The sequence below is a fragment of the Engystomops pustulosus genome, chromosome 9, assembly GCF_040894005.1.
Source record: "Engystomops pustulosus chromosome 9, aEngPut4.maternal, whole genome shotgun sequence".
In the NCBI taxonomy this organism is placed as follows: domain Eukaryota; kingdom Metazoa; phylum Chordata; class Amphibia; order Anura; family Leptodactylidae; genus Engystomops; species Engystomops pustulosus.
In genome coordinates this window covers 61,711,939-61,731,128 of record NC_092419.1, presented here as the reverse complement: position 1 = coordinate 61,731,128, position 19,190 = coordinate 61,711,939, and the positions used below count along the sequence as shown (strand labels likewise).

At 45.0% G+C, this 19,190-nt stretch overlaps 59 pseudogenes; all 59 read right to left on the bottom strand.

Moving 5' to 3' along the window:
• Positions 1–2,636: 2,636 nt before the first annotated feature.
• Positions 2,637–2,754, bottom strand: LOC140098450 (5S ribosomal RNA; annotated as a pseudogene).
• A 1,580-nt stretch (positions 2,755–4,334) lies between these two features.
• LOC140090534 (5S ribosomal RNA) lies at positions 4,335–4,453 on the bottom strand (annotated as a pseudogene).
• Positions 4,454–4,522: 69 nt separating this feature from the next.
• On the bottom strand, positions 4,523–4,641 carry LOC140081337 (5S ribosomal RNA; annotated as a pseudogene).
• A 70-nt stretch (positions 4,642–4,711) lies between these two features.
• On the bottom strand, positions 4,712–4,830 carry LOC140095187 (5S ribosomal RNA; annotated as a pseudogene).
• Positions 4,831–4,900: 70 nt separating this feature from the next.
• On the bottom strand, positions 4,901–5,019 carry LOC140088355 (5S ribosomal RNA; annotated as a pseudogene).
• Positions 5,020–5,088: 69 nt separating this feature from the next.
• LOC140084070 (5S ribosomal RNA) lies at positions 5,089–5,207 on the bottom strand (annotated as a pseudogene).
• Positions 5,208–5,277: 70 nt separating this feature from the next.
• On the bottom strand, positions 5,278–5,396 carry LOC140090469 (5S ribosomal RNA; annotated as a pseudogene).
• Positions 5,397–5,655: 259 nt separating this feature from the next.
• On the bottom strand, positions 5,656–5,774 carry LOC140081766 (5S ribosomal RNA; annotated as a pseudogene).
• Positions 5,775–6,032: 258 nt separating this feature from the next.
• LOC140085472 (5S ribosomal RNA) lies at positions 6,033–6,151 on the bottom strand (annotated as a pseudogene).
• Positions 6,152–6,599: 448 nt separating this feature from the next.
• LOC140088404 (5S ribosomal RNA) lies at positions 6,600–6,718 on the bottom strand (annotated as a pseudogene).
• Positions 6,719–6,787: 69 nt separating this feature from the next.
• LOC140090533 (5S ribosomal RNA) lies at positions 6,788–6,906 on the bottom strand (annotated as a pseudogene).
• Positions 6,907–6,975: 69 nt separating this feature from the next.
• LOC140081326 (5S ribosomal RNA) lies at positions 6,976–7,094 on the bottom strand (annotated as a pseudogene).
• Positions 7,095–7,164: 70 nt separating this feature from the next.
• On the bottom strand, positions 7,165–7,283 carry LOC140095186 (5S ribosomal RNA; annotated as a pseudogene).
• Positions 7,284–7,353: 70 nt separating this feature from the next.
• Positions 7,354–7,472, bottom strand: LOC140088343 (5S ribosomal RNA; annotated as a pseudogene).
• Positions 7,473–7,541: 69 nt separating this feature from the next.
• LOC140084069 (5S ribosomal RNA) lies at positions 7,542–7,660 on the bottom strand (annotated as a pseudogene).
• A 70-nt stretch (positions 7,661–7,730) lies between these two features.
• On the bottom strand, positions 7,731–7,849 carry LOC140090468 (5S ribosomal RNA; annotated as a pseudogene).
• A 70-nt stretch (positions 7,850–7,919) lies between these two features.
• Positions 7,920–8,038, bottom strand: LOC140096605 (5S ribosomal RNA; annotated as a pseudogene).
• Positions 8,039–8,108: 70 nt separating this feature from the next.
• On the bottom strand, positions 8,109–8,227 carry LOC140081765 (5S ribosomal RNA; annotated as a pseudogene).
• A 69-nt stretch (positions 8,228–8,296) lies between these two features.
• Positions 8,297–8,415, bottom strand: LOC140093407 (5S ribosomal RNA; annotated as a pseudogene).
• Positions 8,416–8,485: 70 nt separating this feature from the next.
• LOC140085471 (5S ribosomal RNA) lies at positions 8,486–8,604 on the bottom strand (annotated as a pseudogene).
• A 448-nt stretch (positions 8,605–9,052) lies between these two features.
• Positions 9,053–9,171, bottom strand: LOC140088403 (5S ribosomal RNA; annotated as a pseudogene).
• Positions 9,172–9,240: 69 nt separating this feature from the next.
• LOC140090531 (5S ribosomal RNA) lies at positions 9,241–9,359 on the bottom strand (annotated as a pseudogene).
• A 69-nt stretch (positions 9,360–9,428) lies between these two features.
• LOC140081315 (5S ribosomal RNA) lies at positions 9,429–9,547 on the bottom strand (annotated as a pseudogene).
• Positions 9,548–9,617: 70 nt separating this feature from the next.
• On the bottom strand, positions 9,618–9,736 carry LOC140095185 (5S ribosomal RNA; annotated as a pseudogene).
• A 69-nt stretch (positions 9,737–9,805) lies between these two features.
• LOC140084068 (5S ribosomal RNA) lies at positions 9,806–9,924 on the bottom strand (annotated as a pseudogene).
• A 70-nt stretch (positions 9,925–9,994) lies between these two features.
• LOC140090467 (5S ribosomal RNA) lies at positions 9,995–10,113 on the bottom strand (annotated as a pseudogene).
• A 259-nt stretch (positions 10,114–10,372) lies between these two features.
• LOC140095086 (5S ribosomal RNA) lies at positions 10,373–10,491 on the bottom strand (annotated as a pseudogene).
• A 69-nt stretch (positions 10,492–10,560) lies between these two features.
• On the bottom strand, positions 10,561–10,679 carry LOC140093406 (5S ribosomal RNA; annotated as a pseudogene).
• A 70-nt stretch (positions 10,680–10,749) lies between these two features.
• Positions 10,750–10,868, bottom strand: LOC140085470 (5S ribosomal RNA; annotated as a pseudogene).
• A 448-nt stretch (positions 10,869–11,316) lies between these two features.
• Positions 11,317–11,435, bottom strand: LOC140088402 (5S ribosomal RNA; annotated as a pseudogene).
• Positions 11,436–11,504: 69 nt separating this feature from the next.
• Positions 11,505–11,623, bottom strand: LOC140090530 (5S ribosomal RNA; annotated as a pseudogene).
• A 69-nt stretch (positions 11,624–11,692) lies between these two features.
• On the bottom strand, positions 11,693–11,811 carry LOC140081304 (5S ribosomal RNA; annotated as a pseudogene).
• A 70-nt stretch (positions 11,812–11,881) lies between these two features.
• Positions 11,882–12,000, bottom strand: LOC140095184 (5S ribosomal RNA; annotated as a pseudogene).
• A 70-nt stretch (positions 12,001–12,070) lies between these two features.
• Positions 12,071–12,189, bottom strand: LOC140088331 (5S ribosomal RNA; annotated as a pseudogene).
• A 69-nt stretch (positions 12,190–12,258) lies between these two features.
• Positions 12,259–12,377, bottom strand: LOC140084066 (5S ribosomal RNA; annotated as a pseudogene).
• A 70-nt stretch (positions 12,378–12,447) lies between these two features.
• Positions 12,448–12,566, bottom strand: LOC140090466 (5S ribosomal RNA; annotated as a pseudogene).
• Positions 12,567–12,636: 70 nt separating this feature from the next.
• Positions 12,637–12,755, bottom strand: LOC140096604 (5S ribosomal RNA; annotated as a pseudogene).
• A 70-nt stretch (positions 12,756–12,825) lies between these two features.
• On the bottom strand, positions 12,826–12,944 carry LOC140095085 (5S ribosomal RNA; annotated as a pseudogene).
• A 69-nt stretch (positions 12,945–13,013) lies between these two features.
• Positions 13,014–13,132, bottom strand: LOC140093405 (5S ribosomal RNA; annotated as a pseudogene).
• A 70-nt stretch (positions 13,133–13,202) lies between these two features.
• LOC140085469 (5S ribosomal RNA) lies at positions 13,203–13,321 on the bottom strand (annotated as a pseudogene).
• A 448-nt stretch (positions 13,322–13,769) lies between these two features.
• On the bottom strand, positions 13,770–13,888 carry LOC140088400 (5S ribosomal RNA; annotated as a pseudogene).
• Positions 13,889–13,957: 69 nt separating this feature from the next.
• Positions 13,958–14,076, bottom strand: LOC140090529 (5S ribosomal RNA; annotated as a pseudogene).
• Positions 14,077–14,145: 69 nt separating this feature from the next.
• On the bottom strand, positions 14,146–14,264 carry LOC140081291 (5S ribosomal RNA; annotated as a pseudogene).
• A 70-nt stretch (positions 14,265–14,334) lies between these two features.
• Positions 14,335–14,453, bottom strand: LOC140095183 (5S ribosomal RNA; annotated as a pseudogene).
• Positions 14,454–14,523: 70 nt separating this feature from the next.
• Positions 14,524–14,642, bottom strand: LOC140088319 (5S ribosomal RNA; annotated as a pseudogene).
• A 69-nt stretch (positions 14,643–14,711) lies between these two features.
• Positions 14,712–14,830, bottom strand: LOC140084065 (5S ribosomal RNA; annotated as a pseudogene).
• Positions 14,831–14,900: 70 nt separating this feature from the next.
• Positions 14,901–15,019, bottom strand: LOC140090465 (5S ribosomal RNA; annotated as a pseudogene).
• A 70-nt stretch (positions 15,020–15,089) lies between these two features.
• On the bottom strand, positions 15,090–15,208 carry LOC140097845 (5S ribosomal RNA; annotated as a pseudogene).
• Positions 15,209–15,278: 70 nt separating this feature from the next.
• On the bottom strand, positions 15,279–15,397 carry LOC140081764 (5S ribosomal RNA; annotated as a pseudogene).
• Positions 15,398–15,466: 69 nt separating this feature from the next.
• LOC140084925 (5S ribosomal RNA) lies at positions 15,467–15,585 on the bottom strand (annotated as a pseudogene).
• A 70-nt stretch (positions 15,586–15,655) lies between these two features.
• Positions 15,656–15,774, bottom strand: LOC140091384 (5S ribosomal RNA; annotated as a pseudogene).
• Positions 15,775–15,844: 70 nt separating this feature from the next.
• LOC140092459 (5S ribosomal RNA) lies at positions 15,845–15,963 on the bottom strand (annotated as a pseudogene).
• Positions 15,964–16,221: 258 nt separating this feature from the next.
• LOC140097689 (5S ribosomal RNA) lies at positions 16,222–16,340 on the bottom strand (annotated as a pseudogene).
• A 637-nt stretch (positions 16,341–16,977) lies between these two features.
• LOC140093585 (5S ribosomal RNA) lies at positions 16,978–17,096 on the bottom strand (annotated as a pseudogene).
• Positions 17,097–17,544: 448 nt separating this feature from the next.
• Positions 17,545–17,663, bottom strand: LOC140088307 (5S ribosomal RNA; annotated as a pseudogene).
• Positions 17,664–17,733: 70 nt separating this feature from the next.
• Positions 17,734–17,852, bottom strand: LOC140088139 (5S ribosomal RNA; annotated as a pseudogene).
• A 637-nt stretch (positions 17,853–18,489) lies between these two features.
• On the bottom strand, positions 18,490–18,608 carry LOC140097096 (5S ribosomal RNA; annotated as a pseudogene).
• A 70-nt stretch (positions 18,609–18,678) lies between these two features.
• LOC140093885 (5S ribosomal RNA) lies at positions 18,679–18,797 on the bottom strand (annotated as a pseudogene).
• Positions 18,798–19,055: 258 nt separating this feature from the next.
• LOC140095990 (5S ribosomal RNA) lies at positions 19,056–19,174 on the bottom strand (annotated as a pseudogene).
• Between the last annotated feature and the right edge of the window lie 16 nt (positions 19,175–19,190).

Below are 19,190 nucleotides of genomic sequence, written 5' to 3'. Positions count from 1 at the left end.
AGAACTTGGGATTCCCAGCCAGTCTCCCATGCTGGTACTTGCCAAGCCTTAAGCTGCATTGCTGCTGTGATCTGACGAGAGCAGGCTCATTCAGCTTAGAATGGCCGTTGACAGCAGCTGTTCAATTTGAACCTTCTTTTACTATCTCATAGAGAAACTAACACAATTTTCAGGTTCAAAAAGGTCAACGGAACTTGGGATTCCCAGCCAGTCTCCCATGCTGGTACTTGCCAAGCCTTAAGCTGCATTGCTGCTGCGATCTGACGAGAGCAGGCACATTCAGCTTAGAATGGCCGTTGACAGCAGCTGTTCAATTTGAACCTTCTTTTACTATCTCATAGACAAACTAACACATTTTCAGGTTCAAAAAGGTCAACGGAACTTGGAATTCCCAGCCAGTCTCCCATGCTGGTACTTGCCAAGCCTTAAGCTGCATTGCTGCTGCGATCTGACGAGAGCAGGCACATTCAGCTTAGAATGGCCGTTGATAGCAGCTGTTCAATTTGAACCTTCTTTAACTATCTCATAGAGAAACTAACACAATTTTCAGGTTCAAAAAGGTCAACAGAACTTGGGATTCCCAGCCAGTCTCCCATGCTGGTACTTGCCAAGCCTTAAGCTGCATTGCTGCTGTGATCTGACGAGAGCAGGCACATTCAGCTTAGAATGGCCGTTGACGGCAGCTGTTCAATTTGAACCTTCTTTTACTATCTCATAGAGAAAATAACTCAATTTTCAGGTTCAAAAAGGTCAACGGATCTTGGGATTCATACCCAGTCTCCCATGCTGGTACTTGCCAAGCCTTAAGCTGCATTGCTGCTGCGATCTGACGAGAGCAGGCACATTCAGCTTAGAATGGCCATTGACAGCAGCTGTTCAATTTGAACCTTCTTTTACTATCTCATAGAGAAAATAACACAATTTTCAGGTTCAAAAAGGTCACCAGAACTTGGGATTCCCAGCCAGTCTCCCATGCTGGTACTTGCCAAGCCTTAAGCTGCATTGCTGCTGCGATCTAACGAAAGCAGGCACATTCAGCTTAGAATGGCCGTTGACAACAGCTGTTCAATTTGAACCTTCTTTTACTATATCATAGAGAAACTAACACAATTTTCAGGTTAAAAAAGGTCAACAGAACTTGGGATTCCCAGCCAGTCTCCCATGCTGGTACTTGCCAAGCCTTAAGCTGCATTGCTGCTGCGATCTGACGAGAGCAGGCACATTCAGCTTAGAATTGCCGTTGACAGCAGCTGTTCAATTTGAACCTTCTTTTACTATCTCATAGAGAAACTAACACAATTTTCAGGTTCATAAAGGTCAACAGAACTTGGGATTCCCAGCCAGTCTCCCATGCTGGTACTTGCCAAGCCTTAAGCTGCATCGCTGCTGCGATCTGAAAAGAGCACACACATTCAGCTTAGAATGGCCGTTGACAGCAGTTGTTCAATTTGAACCTTCTTCTACTATCTCATAGAGAAACTAACACAATTTTCAGGTTCAAAAAGGTCACCAGAACTTGGGTTTTTCAGCCAGTCTCCCATGCTGGTATTTGCCAAGCCTTAAGCTGCATCGCTGCTGCGATCTGACAAGAGCACGCACATTCCGCTTAGAATGGCCGTTGACAGCAGTTTTTCAATTTGAACCTTCTTTTACTATCTCATAGAGAAACTAACACAATTTTCAGGTTCAAAAAGGTCAACGGAACTTGGGATTTCCAGCCAGTCTCCCATGCTGGTACTTGCCAAGCCTTAAGCTGCATTGCTGCTGCGATCTGACGAGAGCAGGCACATTCAGCTTAGAATGGCCGTTGACAGCAGCTGTTCAATTTGAACCTTCTTTTACTATCTCATAGAGAAACTAACACATTTTCAGGTTCAAAAAGGTCAACGGAACTTGGAATTCCCAGCCAGTCTCCCATGCTGGTACTTGCCAAGCCTTAAGCTGCATTGCTGCTGCGATTTGACGAGAGCAGGCACATTCAGCTTAGAATGGCCGTTGACAGCAGCTGTTCAATTTGAACCTTCTTTTACTATCTCATAGAGAAACTAACACATTTTCAGGTTCAAAAAGGTCAACGGAACTTGGAATTCCCAGCCAGTCTCCCATGCTGGTACTTGCCAAGCCTTAAGCTGCATTGCTGCTGCGATCTGACGAGAGCAGGCACATTCAGCTTAGAATGGCCGTTGACAGCAGCTGTTCAATTTGAACCTTCTTTAACTATCTCATAGAGAAACTAACACAATTTTCAGGTTCAAAAAGGTCAACAGAACTTGGGATTCCCAGCCAGTCTCCCATGCTGGTACTTGCCAAGCCTTAAGCTGCATTGCTGCTGTGATCTGACGAGAGCAGGCTCATTCAGCTTAGAATGGCCGTTGACAGCAGCTGTTCAATTTGAACCTTCTTTTACTATCTCATAGAGAAACTAACACAATTTTCAGGTTCAAAAAGGTCAACGGAACTTGGGATTCCCAGCCAGTCTCCCATGCTGGTACTTGCCAAGCCTTAAGCTGCATTGCTGCTGCGATCTGACGAGAGCAGGCACATTCAGCTTAGAATGGCCGTTGACAGCAGCTGTTCAATTTGAACCTTCTTTTACTATCTCATAGACAAACTAACACATTTTCAGGTTCAAAAAGGTCAACGGAACTTGGAATTCCCAGCCAGTCTCCCATGCTGGTACTTGCCAAGCCTTAAGCTGCATTGCTGCTGCGATCTGACGAGAGCAGGCACATTCAGCTTAGAATGGCCGTTGATAGCAGCTGTTCAATTTGAACCTTCTTTAACTATCTCATAGAGAAACTAACACAATTTTCAGGTTCAAAAAGGTCAACAGAACTTGGGATTCCCAGCCAGTCTCCCATGCTGGTACTTGCCAAGCCTTAAGCTGCATTGCTGCTGTGATCTGACGAGAGCAGGCACATTCAGCTTAGAATGGCCGTTGACGGCAGCTGTTCAATTTGAACCTTCTTTTACTATCTCATAGAGAAAATAACTCAATTTTCAGGTTCAAAAAGGTCAACGGATCTTGGGATTCCTACCCAGTCTCCCATGCTGGTACTTGCCAAGCCTTAAGCTGCATTGCTGCTGCGATCTGACGAGAGCAGGCACATTCAGCTTAGAATGGCCATTGACAGCAGCTGTTCAATTTGAACCTTCTTTTACTATCTCATAGAGAAACTAACACAATTTTCAGGTTCAAAAAGGTCACCAGAACTTGGGATTCCCAGCCAGTCTCCCATGCTGGTACTTGCCAAGCCTTAAGCTGCATTGCTGCTGCGATCTAACGAGAGCAGGCACATTCAGCTTAGAATGGCCGTTGACAACAGCTGTTCAATTTGAACCTTCTTTTACTATCTCATAGAGAAACTAACACATTTTCAGGTTCAAAAAGGTCAACGGAACTTGGAATTCCCAGCCAGTCTCCCATGCTGGTAATTGCCAAGCCTTAAGTTGCATTGCTGCTGCGATCTGACGAGAGCAGGCAAATTCAGCTTAGAATGGCCGTTGACAGCAGCTGTTCAATTTGAACCTTCTTTTACTATATCATAGAGAAACTAACACAATTTTCAGGTTAAAAAAGGTCAACAGAACTTGGGATTCCCAGCCAGTCTCCCATGCTGGTACTTGCCAAGCCTTAAGCTGCATTGCTGCTGCGATCTGACGAGAGCAGGCACATTCAGCTTAGAATTGCCGTTGACAGCAGCTGTTCAATTTGAACCTTCTTTTACTATCTCATAGAGAAACTAACACAATTTTCAGGTTCATAAAGGTCAACAGAACTTGGGATTCCCAGCCAGTCTCCCATGCTGGTACTTGCCAAGCCTTAAGCTGCATCGCTGCTGCGATCTGAAAAGAGCACACACATTCAGCTTAGAATGGCCGTTGACAGCAGTTGTTCAATTTGAACCTTCTTCTACTATCTCATAGAGAAACTAACACAATTTTCAGGTTCAAAAAGGTCACCAGAACTTGGGTTTTTCAGCCAGTCTCCCATGCTGGTATTTGCCAAGCCTTAAGCTGCATCGCTGCTGCGATCTGACAAGAGCACGCACATTCCGCTTAGAATGGCCGTTGACAGCAGTTTTTCAATTTGAACCTTCTTTTACTATCTCATAGAGAAACTAACACAATTTTCAGGTTCAAAAAGGTCAACGGAACTTGGGATTTCCAGCCAGTCTCCCATGCTGGTACTTGCCAAGCCTTAAGCTGCATTGCTGCTGCGATCTGACGAGAGCAGGCACATTCAGCTTAGAATGGCCGTTGACAGCAGCTGTTCAATTTGAACCTTCTTTTACTATCTCATAGAGAAACTAACACATTTTCAGGTTCAAAAAGGTCAACGGAACTTGGAATTCCCAGCCAGTCTCCCATGCTGGTACTTGCCAAGCCTTAAGCTGCATTGCTGCTGCGATTTGACGAGAGCAGGCACATTCAGCTTAGAATGGCCGTTGACAGCAGCTGTTCAATTTGAACCTTCTTTTACTATCTCATAGAGAAACTAACACATTTTCAGGTTCAAAAAGGTCAACGGAACTTGGAATTCCCAGCCAGTCTCCCATGCTGGTACTTGCCAAGCCTTAAGCTGCATTGCTGCTGCGATCTGACGAGAGCAGGCACATTCAGCTTAGAATGGCCGTTGACAGCAGCTGTTCAATTTGAACCTTCTTTAACTATCTCATAGAGAAACTAACACAATTTTCAGGTTCAAAAAGGTCAACAGAACTTGGGATTCCCAGCCAGTCTCCCATGCTGGTACTTGCCAAGCCTTAAGCTGCATTGCTGCTGTGATCTGACGAGAGCAGGCTCATTCAGCTTAGAATGGCCGTTGACAGCAGCTGTTCAATTTGAACCTTCTTTTACTATCTCATAGAGAAACTAACACAATTTTCAGGTTCAAAAAGGTCAACGGAACTTGGGATTCCCAGCCAGTCTCCCATGCTGGTACTTGCCAAGCCTTAAGCTGCATTGCTGCTGCGATCTGACGAGAGCAGGCACATTCAGCTTAGAATGGCCGTTGACAGCAGCTGTTCAATTTGAACCTTCTTTTACTATCTCATAGACAAACTAACACATTTTCAGGTTCAAAAAGGTCAACGGAACTTGGAATTCCCAGCCAGTCTCCCATGCTGGTACTTGCCAAGCCTTAAGCTGCATTGCTGCTGCGATCTGACGAGAGCAGGCACATTCAGCTTAGAATGGCCGTTGATAGCAGCTGTTCAATTTGAACCTTCTTTAACTATCTCATAGAGAAACTAACACAATTTTCAGGTTCAAAAAGGTCAACAGAACTTGGGATTCCCAGCCAGTCTCCCATGCTGGTACTTGCCAAGCCTTAAGCTGCATTGCTGCTGTGATCTGACGAGAGCAGGCACATTCAGCTTAGAATGGCCGTTGACGGCAGCTGTTCAATTTGAACCTTCTTTTACTATCTCATAGAGAAAATAACTCAATTTTCAGGTTCAAAAAGGTCAACGGATCTTGGGATTCCTACCCAGTCTCCCATGCTGGTACTTGCCAAGCCTTAAGCTGCATTGCTGCTGCGATCTGACGAGAGCAGGCACATTCAGCTTAGAATGGCCATTGACAGCAGCTGTTCAATTTGAACCTTCTTTTACTATCTCATAGAGAAACTAACACAATTTTCAGGTTCAAAAAGGTCAACGGAACTTGGGATTCCCAGCCAGTCTCCCATGCTGGTACTTGCCAAGCCTTAAGCTGCATTGCTGCTGCGATCTAACGAGAGCAGGCACATTCAGCTTAGAATGGCCGTTGACAACAGCTGTTCAATTTGAACCTTCTTTTACTATCTCATAGAGAAACTAACACATTTTCAGGTTCAAAAAGGTCAACGGAACTTGGAATTCCCAGCCAGTCTCCCATGCTGGTAATTGCCAAGCCTTAAGTTGCATTGCTGCTGCGATCTGACGAGAGCAGGCAAATTCAGCTTAGAATGGCCGTTGACAGCAGCTGTTCAATTTGAACCTTCTTTTACTATATCATAGAGAAACTAACACAATTTTCAGGTTAAAAAAGGTCAACAGAACTTGGGATTCCCAGCCAGTCTCCCATGCTGGTACTTGCCAAGCCTTAAGCTGCATTGCTGCTGCGATCTGACGAGAGCAGGCACATTCAGCTTAGAATTGCCGTTGACAGCAGCTGTTCAATTTGAACCTTCTTTTACTATCTCATAGAGAAACTAACACAATTTTCAGGTTCATAAAGGTCAACAGAACTTGGGATTCCCAGCCAGTCTCCCATGCTGGTACTTGCCAAGCCTTAAGCTGCATCGCTGCTGCGATCTGAAAAGAGCACACACATTCAGCTTAGAATGGCCGTTGACAGCAGTTGTTCAATTTGAACCTTCTTCTACTATCTCATAGAGAAACTAACACAATTTTCAGGTTCAAAAAGGTCACCAGAACTTGGGTTTTTCAGCCAGTCTCCCATGCTGGTATTTGCCAAGCCTTAAGCTGCATCGCTGCTGCGATCTGACAAGAGCACGCACATTCCGCTTAGAATGGCCGTTGACAGCAGTTTTTCAATTTGAACCTTCTTTTACTATCTCATAGAGAAACTAACACAATTTTCAGGTTCAAAAAGGTCAACGGAACTTGGGATTTCCAGCCAGTCTCCCATGCTGGTACTTGCCAAGCCTTAAGCTGCATTGCTGCTGCGATCTGACGAGAGCAGGCACATTCAGCTTAGAATGGCCGTTGACAGCAGCTGTTCAATTTGAACCTTCTTTTACTATCTCATAGAGAAACTAACACATTTTCAGGTTCAAAAAGGTCAACGGAACTTGGAATTCCCAGCCAGTCTCCCATGCTGGTACTTGCCAAGCCTTAAGCTGCATTGCTGCTGCGATTTGACGAGAGCAGGCACATTCAGCTTAGAATGGCCGTTGACAGCAGCTGTTCAATTTGAACCTTCTTTTACTATCTCATAGAGAAACTAACACATTTTCAGGTTCAAAAAGGTCAACGGAACTTGGAATTCCCAGCCAGTCTCCCATGCTGGTACTTGCCAAGCCTTAAGCTGCATTGCTGCTGCGATCTGACGAGAGCAGGCACATTCAGCTTAGAATGGCCGTTGACAGCAGCTGTTCAATTTGAACCTTCTTTAACTATCTCATAGAGAAACTAACACAATTTTCAGGTTCAAAAAGGTCAACAGAACTTGGGATTCCCAGCCAGTCTCCCATGCTGGTACTTGCCAAGCCTTAAGCTGCATTGCTGCTGTGATCTGACGAGAGCAGGCTCATTCAGCTTAGAATGGCCGTTGACAGCAGCTGTTCAATTTGAACCTTCTTTTACTATCTCATAGAGAAACTAACACAATTTTCAGGTTCAAAAAGGTCAACGGAACTTGGGATTCCCAGCCAGTCTCCCATGCTGGTACTTGCCAAGCCTTAAGCTGCATTGCTGCTGCGATCTGACGAGAGCAGGCACATTCAGCTTAGAATGGCCGTTGACAGCAGCTGTTCAATTTGAACCTTCTTTTACTATCTCATAGACAAACTAACACATTTTCAGGTTCAAAAAGGTCAACGGAACTTGGAATTCCCAGCCAGTCTCCCATGCTGGTACTTGCCAAGCCTTAAGCTGCATTGCTGCTGCGATCTGACGAGAGCAGGCACATTCAGCTTAGAATGGCCGTTGATAGCAGCTGTTCAATTTGAACCTTCTTTAACTATCTCATAGAGAAACTAACACAATTTTCAGGTTCAAAAAGGTCAACAGAACTTGGGATTCCCAGCCAGTCTCCCATGCTGGTACTTGCCAAGCCTTAAGCTGCATTGCTGCTGTGATCTGACGAGAGCAGGCACATTCAGCTTAGAATGGCCGTTGACGGCAGCTGTTCAATTTGAACCTTCTTTTACTATCTCATAGAGAAAATAACTCAATTTTCAGGTTCAAAAAGGTCAACGGATCTTGGGATTCCTACCCAGTCTCCCATGCTGGTACTTGCCAAGCCTTAAGCTGCATTGCTGCTGCGATCTGACGAGAGCAGGCACATTCAGCTTAGAATGGCCATTGACAGCAGCTGTTCAATTTGAACCTTCTTTTACTATCTCATAGAGAAACTAACACAATTTTCAGGTTCAAAAAGGTCAACGGAACTTGGGATTCCCAGCCAGTCTCCCATGCTGGTACTTGCCAAGCCTTAAGCTGCATTGCTGCTGCGATCTAACGAGAGCAGGCACATTCAGCTTAGAATGGCCGTTGACAACAGCTGTTCAATTTGAACCTTCTTTTACTATCTCATAGAGAAACTAACACATTTTCAGGTTCAAAAAGGTCAACGGAACTTGGAATTCCCAGCCAGTCTCCCATGCTGGTACTTGCCAAGCCTTAAGTTGCATTGCTGCTGCGATCTGACGAGAGCAGGCAAATTCAGCTTAGAATGGCCGTTGACAGCAGCTGTTCAATTTGAACCTTCTTTTACTATATCATAGAGAAACTAACACAATTTTCAGGTTAAAAAAGGTCAACAGAACTTGGGATTCCCAGCCAGTCTCCCATGCTGGTACTTGCCAAGCCTTAAGCTGCATTGCTGCTGCGATCTGACGAGAGCAGGCACATTCAGCTTAGAATTGCCGTTGACAGCAGCTGTTCAATTTGAACCTTCTTTTACTATCTCATAGAGAAACTAACACAATTTTCAGGTTCATAAAGGTCAACAGAACTTGGGATTCCCAGCCAGTCTCCCATGCTGGTACTTGCCAAGCCTTAAGCTGCATCGCTGCTGCGATCTGAAAAGAGCACACACATTCAGCTTAGAATGGCCGTTGACAGCAGTTGTTCAATTTGAACCTTCTTCTACTATCTCATAGAGAAACTAACACAATTTTCAGGTTCAAAAAGGTCACCAGAACTTGGGTTTTTCAGCCAGTCTCCCATGCTGGTATTTGCCAAGCCTTAAGCTGCATCGCTGCTGCGATCTGACAAGAGCACGCACATTCCGCTTAGAATGGCCGTTGACAGCAGTTTTTCAATTTGAACCTTCTTTTACTATCTCATAGAGAAACTAACACAATTTTCAGGTTCAAAAAGGTCAACGGAACTTGGGATTTCCAGCCAGTCTCCCATGCTGGTACTTGCCAAGCCTTAAGCTGCATTGCTGCTGCGATCTGACGAGAGCAGGCACATTCAGCTTAGAATGGCCGTTGACAGCAGCTGTTCAATTTGAACCTTCTTTTACTATCTCATAGAGAAACTAACACATTTTCAGGTTCAAAAAGGTCAACGGAACTTGGAATTCCCAGCCAGTCTCCCATGCTGGTACTTGCCAAGCCTTAAGCTGCATTGCTGCTGCGATTTGACGAGAGCAGGCACATTCAGCTTAGAATGGCCGTTGACAGCAGCTGTTCAATTTGAACCTTCTTTTACTATCTCATAGAGAAACTAACACATTTTCAGGTTCAAAAAGGTCAACGGAACTTGGAATTCCCAGCCAGTCTCCCATGCTGGTACTTGCCAAGCCTTAAGCTGCATTGCTGCTGCGATCTGACGAGAGCAGGCACATTCAGCTTAGAATGGCCGTTGACAGCAGCTGTTCAATTTGAACCTTCTTTAACTATCTCATAGAGAAACTAACACAATTTTCAGGTTCAAAAAGGTCAACAGAACTTGGGATTCCCAGCCAGTCTCCCATGCTGGTACTTGCCAAGCCTTAAGCTGCATTGCTGCTGTGATCTGACGAGAGCAGGCTCATTCAGCTTAGAATGGCCGTTGACAGCAGCTGTTCAATTTGAACCTTCTTTTACTATCTCATAGAGAAACTAACACATTTTCAGGTTCAAAAAGGTCAACGGAACTTGGAATTCCCAGCCAGTCTCCCATGCTGGTACTTGCCAAGCCTTAAGCTGCATTGCTGCTGCGATCTGACGAGAGCAGGCACATTCAGCTTAGAATGGCCGTTGATAGCAGCTGTTCAATTTGAACCTTCTTTAACTATCTCATAGAGAAACTAACACAATTTTCAGGTTCAAAAAGGTCAACAGAACTTGGGATTCCCAGCCAGTCTCCCATGCTGGTACTTGCCAAGCCTTAAGCTGCATTGCTGCTGTGATCTGACGAGAGCAGGCACATTCAGCTTAGAATGGCCGTTGACGGCAGCTGTTCAATTTGAACCTTCTTTTACTATCTCATAGAGAAAATAACTCAATTTTCAGGTTCAAAAAGGTCAACGGATCTTGGGATTCCTACCCAGCCTCCCATGCTGGTACTTGCCAAGCCTTAAGCTGCATTGCTGCTGCGATCTGACGAGAGCAGGCACATTCAGCTTAGAATGGCCATTGACAGCAGCTGTTCAATTTGAACCTTCTTTTACTATCTCATAGAGAAACTAACACAATTTTCAGGTTCAAAAAGGTCACCAGAACTTGGGATTCCCAGCCAGTCTCCCATGCTGGTACTTGCCAAGCCTTAAGCTGCATTGCTGCTGCGATCTAACGAGAGCAGGCACATTCAGCTTAGAATGGCCGTTGACAACAGCTGTTCAATTTGAACCTTCTTTTACTATCTCATAGAGAAACTAACACATTTTCAGGTTCAAAAAGGTCAACGGAACTTGGAATTCCCAGCCAGTCTCCCATGCTGGTACTTGCCAAGCCTTAAGTTGCATTGCTGCTGCGATCTGACGAGAGCAGGCAAATTCAGCTTAGAATGGCCGTTGACAGCAGCTGTTCAATTTGAACCTTCTTTTACTATATCATAGAGAAACTAACACAATTTTCAGGTTAAAAAAGGTCAACAGAACTTGGGATTCCCAGCCAGTCTCCCATGCTGGTACTTGCCAAGCCTTAAGCTGCATTGCTGCTGCGATCTGACGAGAGCAGGCACATTCAGCTTAGAATTGCCGTTGACAGCAGCTGTTCAATTTGAACCTTCTTTTACTATCTCATAGAGAAACTAACACAATTTTCAGGTTCATAAAGGTCAACAGAACTTGGGATTCCCAGCCAGTCTCCCATGCTGGTACTTGCCAAGCCTTAAGCTGCATCGCTGCTGCGATCTGAAAAGAGCACACACATTCAGCTTAGAATGGCCGTTGACAGCAGTTGTTCAATTTGAACCTTCTTCTACTATCTCATAGAGAAACTAACACAATTTTCAGGTTCAAAAAGGTCACCAGAACTTGGGTTTTTCAGCCAGTCTCCCATGCTGGTATTTGCCAAGCCTTAAGCTGCATCGCTGCTGCGATCTGACAAGAGCACGCACATTCCGCTTAGAATGGCCGTTGACAGCAGTTTTTCAATTTGAACCTTCTTTTACTATCTCATAGAGAAACTAACACAATTTTCAGGTTCAAAAAGGTCAACGGAACTTGGGATTTCCAGCCAGTCTCCCATGCTGGTACTTGCCAAGCCTTAAGCTGCATTGCTGCTGCGATCTGACGAGAGCAGGCACATTCAGCTTAGAATGGCCGTTGACAGCAGCTGTTCAATTTGAACCTTCTTTTACTATCTCATAGAGAAACTAACACATTTTCAGGTTCAAAAAGGTCAACGGAACTTGGAATTCCCAGCCAGTCTCCCATGCTGGTACTTGCCAAGCCTTAAGCTGCATTGCTGCTGCGATTTGACGAGAGCAGGCACATTCAGCTTAGAATGGCCGTTGACAGCAGCTGTTCAATTTGAACCTTCTTTTACTATCTCATAGAGAAACTAACACATTTTCAGGTTCAAAAAGGTCAACGGAACTTGGAATTCCCAGCCAGTCTCCCATGCTGGTACTTGCCAAGCCTTAAGCTGCATTGCTGCTGCGATCTGACGAGAGCAGGCACATTCAGCTTAGAATGGCCGTTGACAGCAGCTGTTCAATTTGAACCTTCTTTAACTATCTCATAGAGAAACTAACACAATTTTCAGGTTCAAAAAGGTCAACAGAACTTGGGATTCCCAGCCAGTCTCCCATGCTGGTACTTGCCAAGCCTTAAGCTGCATTGCTGCTGTGATCTGACGAGAGCAGGCTCATTCAGCTTAGAATGGCCGTTGACAGCAGCTGTTCAATTTGAACCTTCTTTTACTATCTCATAGAGAAACTAACACAATTTTCAGGTTCAAAAAGGTCAACGGAACTTGGGATTCCCAGCCAGTCTCCCATGCTGGTACTTGCCAAGCCTTAAGCTGCATTGCTGCTGCGATCTGACGAGAGCAGGCACATTCAGCTTAGAATGGCCGTTGACAGCAGCTGTTCAATTTGAACCTTCTTTTACTATCTCATAGACAAACTAACACATTTTCAGGTTCAAAAAGGTCAACGGAACTTGGAATTCCCAGCCAGTCTCCCATGCTGGTACTTGCCAAGCCTTAAGCTGCATTGCTGCTGCGATCTGACGAGAGCAGGCACATTCAGCTTAGAATGGCCGTTGATAGCAGCTGTTCAATTTGAACCTTCTTTAACTATCTCATAGAGAAACTAACACAATTTTCAGGTTCAAAAAGGTCAACAGAACTTGGGATTCCCAGCCAGTCTCCCATGCTGGTACTTGCCAAGCCTTAAGCTGCATTGCTGCTGTGATCTGACGAGAGCAGGCACATTCAGCTTAGAATGGCCGTTGACGGCAGCTGTTCAATTTGAACCTTCTTTTACTATCTCATAGAGAAAATAACTCAATTTTCAGGTTCAAAAAGGTCAACGGATCTTGGGATTCCTACCCAGTCTCCCATGCTGGTACTTGCCAAGCCTTAAGCTGCATTGCTGCTGCGATCTGACGAGAGCAGGCACATTCAGCTTAGAATGGCCATTGACAGCAGCTGTTCAATTTGAACCTTCTTTTACTATCTCATAGAGAAACTAACACAATTTTCAGGTTCAAAAAGGTCACCAGAACTTGGGATTCCCAGCCAGTCTCCCATGCTGGTACTTGCCAAGCCTTAAGCTGCATTGCTGCTGCGATCTAACGAGAGCAGGCACATTCAGCTTAGAATGGCCGTTGACAACAGCTGTTCAATTTGAACCTTCTTTTACTATCTCATAGAGAAACTAACACATTTTCAGGTTCAAAAAGGTCAACGGAACTTGGAATTCCCAGCCAGTCTCCCATGCTGGTACTTGCCAAGCCTTAAGTTGCATTGCTGCTGCGATCTGACGAGAGCAGGCAAATTCAGCTTAGAATGGCCGTTGACAGCAGCTGTTCAATTTGAACCTTCTTTTACTATATCATAGAGAAACTAACACAATTTTCAGGTTAAAAAAGGTCAACAGAACTTGGGATTCCCAGCCAGTCTCCCATGCTGGTACTTGCCAAGCCTTAAGCTGCATTGCTGCTGCGATCTGACGAGAGCAGGCACATTCAGCTTAGAATTGCCGTTGACAGCAGCTGTTCAATTTGAACCTTCTTTTACTATCTCATAGAGAAACTAACACAATTTTCAGGTTCATAAAGGTCAACAGAACTTGGGATTCCCAGCCAGTCTCCCATGCTGGTACTTGCCAAGCCTTAAGCTGCATCGCTGCTGCGATCTGAAAAGAGCACACACATTCAGCTTAGAATGGCCGTTGACAGCAGTTGTTCAATTTGAACCTTCTTCTACTATCTCATAGAGAAACTAACACAATTTTCAGGTTCAAAAAGGTCACCAGAACTTGGGTTTTTCAGCCAGTCTCCCATGCTGGTATTTGCCAAGCCTTAAGCTGCATCGCTGCTGCGATCTGACAAGAGCACGCACATTCCGCTTAGAATGGCCGTTGACAGCAGTTTTTCAATTTGAACCTTCTTTTACTATCTCATAGAGAAACTAACACAATTTTCAGGTTCAAAAAGGTCAACGGAACTTGGGATTTCCAGCCAGTCTCCCATGCTGGTACTTGCCAAGCCTTAAGCTGCATTGCTGCTGCGATCTGACGAGAGCAGGCACATTCAGCTTAGAATGGCCGTTGACAGCAGCTGTTCAATTTGAACCTTCTTTTACTATCTCATAGAGAAACTAACACATTTTCAGGTTCAAAAAGGTCAACGGAACTTGGAATTCCCAGCCAGTCTCCCATGCTGGTACTTGCCAAGCCTTAAGCTGCATTGCTGCTGCGATTTGACGAGAGCAGGCACATTCAGCTTAGAATGGCCGTTGACAGCAGCTGTTCAATTTGAACCTTCTTTTACTATCTCATAGAGAAACTAACACATTTTCAGGTTCAAAAAGGTCAACGGAACTTGGAATTCCCAGCCAGTCTCCCATGCTGGTACTTGCCAAGCCTTAAGCTGCATTGCTGCTGCGATCTGACGAGAGCAGGCACATTCAGCTTAGAATGGCCGTTGACAGCAGCTGTTCAATTTGAACCTTCTTTAACTATCTCATAGAGAAACTAACACAATTTTCAGGTTCAAAAAGGTCAACAGAACTTGGGATTCCCAGCCAGTCTCCCATGCTGGTACTTGCCAAGCCTTAAGCTGCATTGCTGCTGTGATCTGACGAGAGCAGGCTCATTCAGCTTAGAATGGCCGTTGACAGCAGCTGTTCAATTTGAACCTTCTTTTACTATCTCATAGAGAAACTAACACAATTTTCAGGTTCAAAAAGGTCAACGGAACTTGGGATTCCCAGCCAGTCTCCCATGCTGGTACTTGCCAAGCCTTAAGCTGCATTGCTGCTGCGATCTGACGAGAGCAGGCACATTCAGCTTAGAATGGCCGTTGACAGCAGCTGTTCAATTTGAACCTTCTTTTACTATCTCATAGACAAACTAACACATTTTCAGGTTCAAAAAGGTCAACGGAACTTGGAATTCCCAGCCAGTCTCCCATGCTGGTACTTGCCAAGCCTTAAGCTGCATTGCTGCTGCGATCTGACGAGAGCAGGCACATTCAGCTTAGAATGGCCGTTGATAGCAGCTGTTCAATTTGAACCTTCTTTAACTATCTCATAAAGAAACTAACACAATTTTCAGGTTCAAAAAGGTCAACAGAACTTGGGATTCCCAGCCAGTCTCCCATGCTGGTACTTGCCAAGCCTTAAGCTGCATTGCTGCTGTGATCTGACGAGAGCAGGCACATTCAGCTTAGAATGGCCGTTGACAGCAGCTGTTAAATTTGAACCTTCTTTTACTATCTCATAGAGAAAATAACTCAATTTTCAGGTTCAAAAAGGTCAACGGATCTTGGGATTCCTACCCAGTCTCCCATGCTGGTACTTGCCAAGCCTTAAGCTGCATTGCTGCTGCGATCTGAGGAGAGCAGGCACATTCAGCTTAGAATGGCCGTTGACAGCAGCTGTTCAATTTGAACCTTCTTTTACTATCTCATAGAGAAACTAACACAATTTTCAGGTTCAAAAAGGTCAACGGAACTTGGGATTCCCAGCCAGTCTCCCATGCTGGTACTTGCCAAGCCTTAAGCTGCATTGCTGCTGCGATCTAACGAGAGCAGGCACATTCAGCTTAGAATGGCCGTTGACAGCAGCTGTTCAATTTGAACCTTCTTTTACTATCTCATAGAGAAACTAACACATTTTCAGGTTCAAAAAGGTCAACGGAACTTGGAATTCCCAGCCAGTCTCCCATGCTTGTACTTGCCAAGCCTTAAGCTGCATTGCTGCTGCGATCTGACGAGAGCAGGCACATTCAGCTTAGAATGGCCGTTGACAGCAGCTGTTCAATTTGAACCTTCTTTAACTATCTCATAGAGAAACTAACACAATTTTCAGGTTCAAAAAGGTCAACAGAACTTGGGATTCCCAGCCAGTCTCCCATGCTGGTACTTGCCAAGCCTTAAGCTGCATTGCTGCTGTGATCTGACGAGAGCAGGCACATTCAGCTTAGAATGGCTGTTGACAGCAGCTGTTCAATTTGAACCTTCTTTTACTATCTCATAGAGAAAATAACTCAATTTTCAGGTTCAAAAAGGTCAACGGATCTTGGTATTCCTACCCAGTCTCCCATGCTGGTACTTGCCAAGCCTTAAGCTGCATTGCTGCTGCGATCTGACGAGAGCAGGCACATTCAGCTTAGAATGGCCGTTGACAGCAGCTGTTCAATTTGAACCTTCTTTTACTATCTCATAGAGAAACTAACACAATTTTCAGGTTCAAAAATGTCAACGGAACTTGGGATTCCCAGCCAGTCTCCCATGCTGGTACTTGCCAAGCCTTAAGCTGCATTGCTGCTGCGATCTAACGAGAGCAGGCACATTCAGCTTAGAATGGCCGTTGACAGCATCTGTTCAATTTGAACCTTCTTTTACTATCTCATAGAAAAACTAACACATTTTCAGGTTCAAAAAGGTCAACGGAACTTGGAATTCCCAGCCAGTCTCCCATGCTGGTACTTGCCAAGCCTTAAGCTGCATTGCTGCTGCGATCTGACAAGAGCAAGCAAATTCAGCTTAGAATGGCCGTTGACAGCAGCTGTTCAATTTGAACCTTCTTTTACTATCTCATAGAGAAACTAACACAATTTTCAGGTTCAAAAAGGTCAACAGAACTTGGGATTCCCAGCCAGTCTCCCATGCTGATACTTGCCAAGCCTTAAGCTGCATCGCTGCTGCGATCTGAAAAGAGCACACACATTCAGCTTAGAATGGCCGTTGACAGCAGTTGTTCAATTTGAACCTTCTTCTACTATCTCATAGAGAAACTAACACAATTTTCAGGTTCAAAAAGGTCTCCAGAACTTGGGATTCCCAGCCAGTCTCCCATGCTGGTATTTGCCAAGCCTTAAGCTGCATTGCTGCTGCGATCTGACCAGAGCACACACATTCCGCTTAGAATGGCCGTTGACAGCAGCTGTTCAATTTGAACCTTCTTTTACTATCTCATAGAGAAACTAACACAATTTTCAGGTTCAAAAAGGTCTCCAGAACTTGGGATTCCCAGCCAGTCTCCCATGCTGGTATTTGCCAAGCCTTAAGCTGCATTGCTGCTGCGATCTGACCAGAGCACACACATTCCGCTTAGAATGGCCGTTGACAGCAGCTTTTCAATTTGAACCTTCTTTTACTATCTCATAGAGAAACTAACACAATTTTCAGGTTCAAAAAGGTCAACGGAACTTGGGATTCCCAGCCAGTCTCCCATGCTGGTACTTGCCAAGCCTTAAGCTGCATTGCTGCTGCAATCTGACGAGAGCAGGCACATTCAGCTTAGAATTGCCGTTGACAGCAGCTGTTCAATTTGAACCTTCTTTTACTATCTCATAGAGAAACTAACACAATTTTCAGGTTCAAAAAGGTCAACAGAACTTGGGATTCCCAGCCAGTCTCCCATGCTGGTACTTGCCAAGCCTTAAGCTGCATCGCTGCTGCGATCTGAAAAGAGCACACACATTCAGCTTAGAATGGCCGTTGACAGCAGTTGTTCAATTTGAACCTTCTTCTACTATCTCATAGAGAAACTAACACAATTTTCAGGTTCAAAAAGGTCACCAGAACTTGGGATTCCCAGCCAGTCTCCCATGCTGGTACTTGCCAAGCCTTAAGCTGCATCGCTGCTGCGATCTGACAAGAACACGCACATTCAGCTTAGAATTGCCGTTGACAGCAGCTTTTCAATTTGAACCTTCTTTTACTATCTCATACAGAAACTAACACAATTTTCAGGTTCAAAAAGGTCAACGGAACTTGGGATTCCCAGCCAGTCTCCCATGCTGGTACTTGCCAAGCCTTAAGCTGCATTGCTGCTGCGATCTGACGAGAGCAGGCACATTCAGCTTAGAATGGCCGTTGACAGCAGCTGTTCAATTTGAACCTTCTTTTACTATCTCATAGAGAAACTATCACAATTTTCAGGTTCAAAAAGGTCAACGGAACTTGGGATTCCCAGCCAGTCTCCCATGCTGGTACTTGCCAAGCCTTAAGATGCATTGCTGCTGCGATCTGACGAGAGCAGGCACATTCAGCTTAGAATGGCCGTTGACAGCAGCTGTTCAATTTGAACCTTCTTTTGCTATCTCATAGAGAAACTAACACAATTTTCAGGTTCAAAAAGGTCAACGGAACTTGGGATTCCCAGCCAGTCTCCCATGCTGGTACTTGCCAAGCCTTAAGCTGCATCGCTGCTGCGATCTGACAAGAGCACACACATTCAGCTTAGAATGGCCGTTGACAGCAGTTGTTCAATTTGAACCTTCTTCTACTATCTCATAGAGAAACTAACACAATTTTCAGGTTCAAAAAAGTCACCAGAACTTGGGATTCCCAGCCAGTCTCCCATGCTGGTACTTGCCAAGCCTTAAGCTGCATCGCTGCTGCGATCTGACAAGAGCATGCACATTCAGCTTAGAATGGCCGTTGACAGCAGCTGTTCAATTTGAACCTTCTTTTACTATCTCATAGAGAAACTAAAACAATTTTCAGGTTCAAAAAGGTCAAGGGAACTTGGGATTCCCAGCCAGTCTCCCATGCTGGTACTTGCCAAGCCTTAAGCTGCATTGCTGCTGTGATCTGACGAGAGGAGGCACATTCAGCTTAGAATGGCCGTTGACAGCAGCATTTCAAATTGAACCTTCTTTTACTATCTCATAGAGAAACTAAAACAATTTTCAAGTTCAAAAAGGTCAACAGAACTTGGGATTCCCAGCCAGTCTCCCATGCTGGTACTTGCCAAGCCTTAAGCTGCATCGCTGCTGCGATCTGACAAGAGCACGCACATTCAGCTTAGAATGGCCGTTGACAGCAGCTGTTCAATTTGAACCTTCTTTTACTATCTCATAGAGAAACTAACACAATTTTCAGGTTCAAAAAGGTCAACAGAACTTGGGATTCCCAGCCAGTCTCCCATGCTGGTACTTGCCAAGCCTTAAGCTGCATTGCTGCTGCGATCTGACGAGAGTAGGCACATTCAGCTTAGAATGGCCGTTGACAGCAGCTGTTCAATTTGAACCTTCTTTTGCTATCTCATAGAGAAACTAACACAATTTTCAGGTTAAAAAAGGTCAACGGAACTTGGGATTCCAAGGCAGTCTCCCATGCTGGTACTTGCCAAGCCTTAAGCTGCATCGCTGCTGCGATCTGACAAGAGCACGCACATTCAGCTTCGAATGGCCTTTGACAGCAGCTGTTCAATTTGAATCTTCTTTTACTATCTCATAGAGAAACTAACACATTTTCAGGTTCAAAAAGGTCAACAGAACTTGGGATTCCCAGCCAGTCTCCCATGCTGGTACTTGCCAAGCCTTAAGCTGCATTGCTGCTGCGATCTGACAAGAGCAGGCACATTCAGCTTAGAATGGCCGTTGAAAGCAGCTGTTCAATTT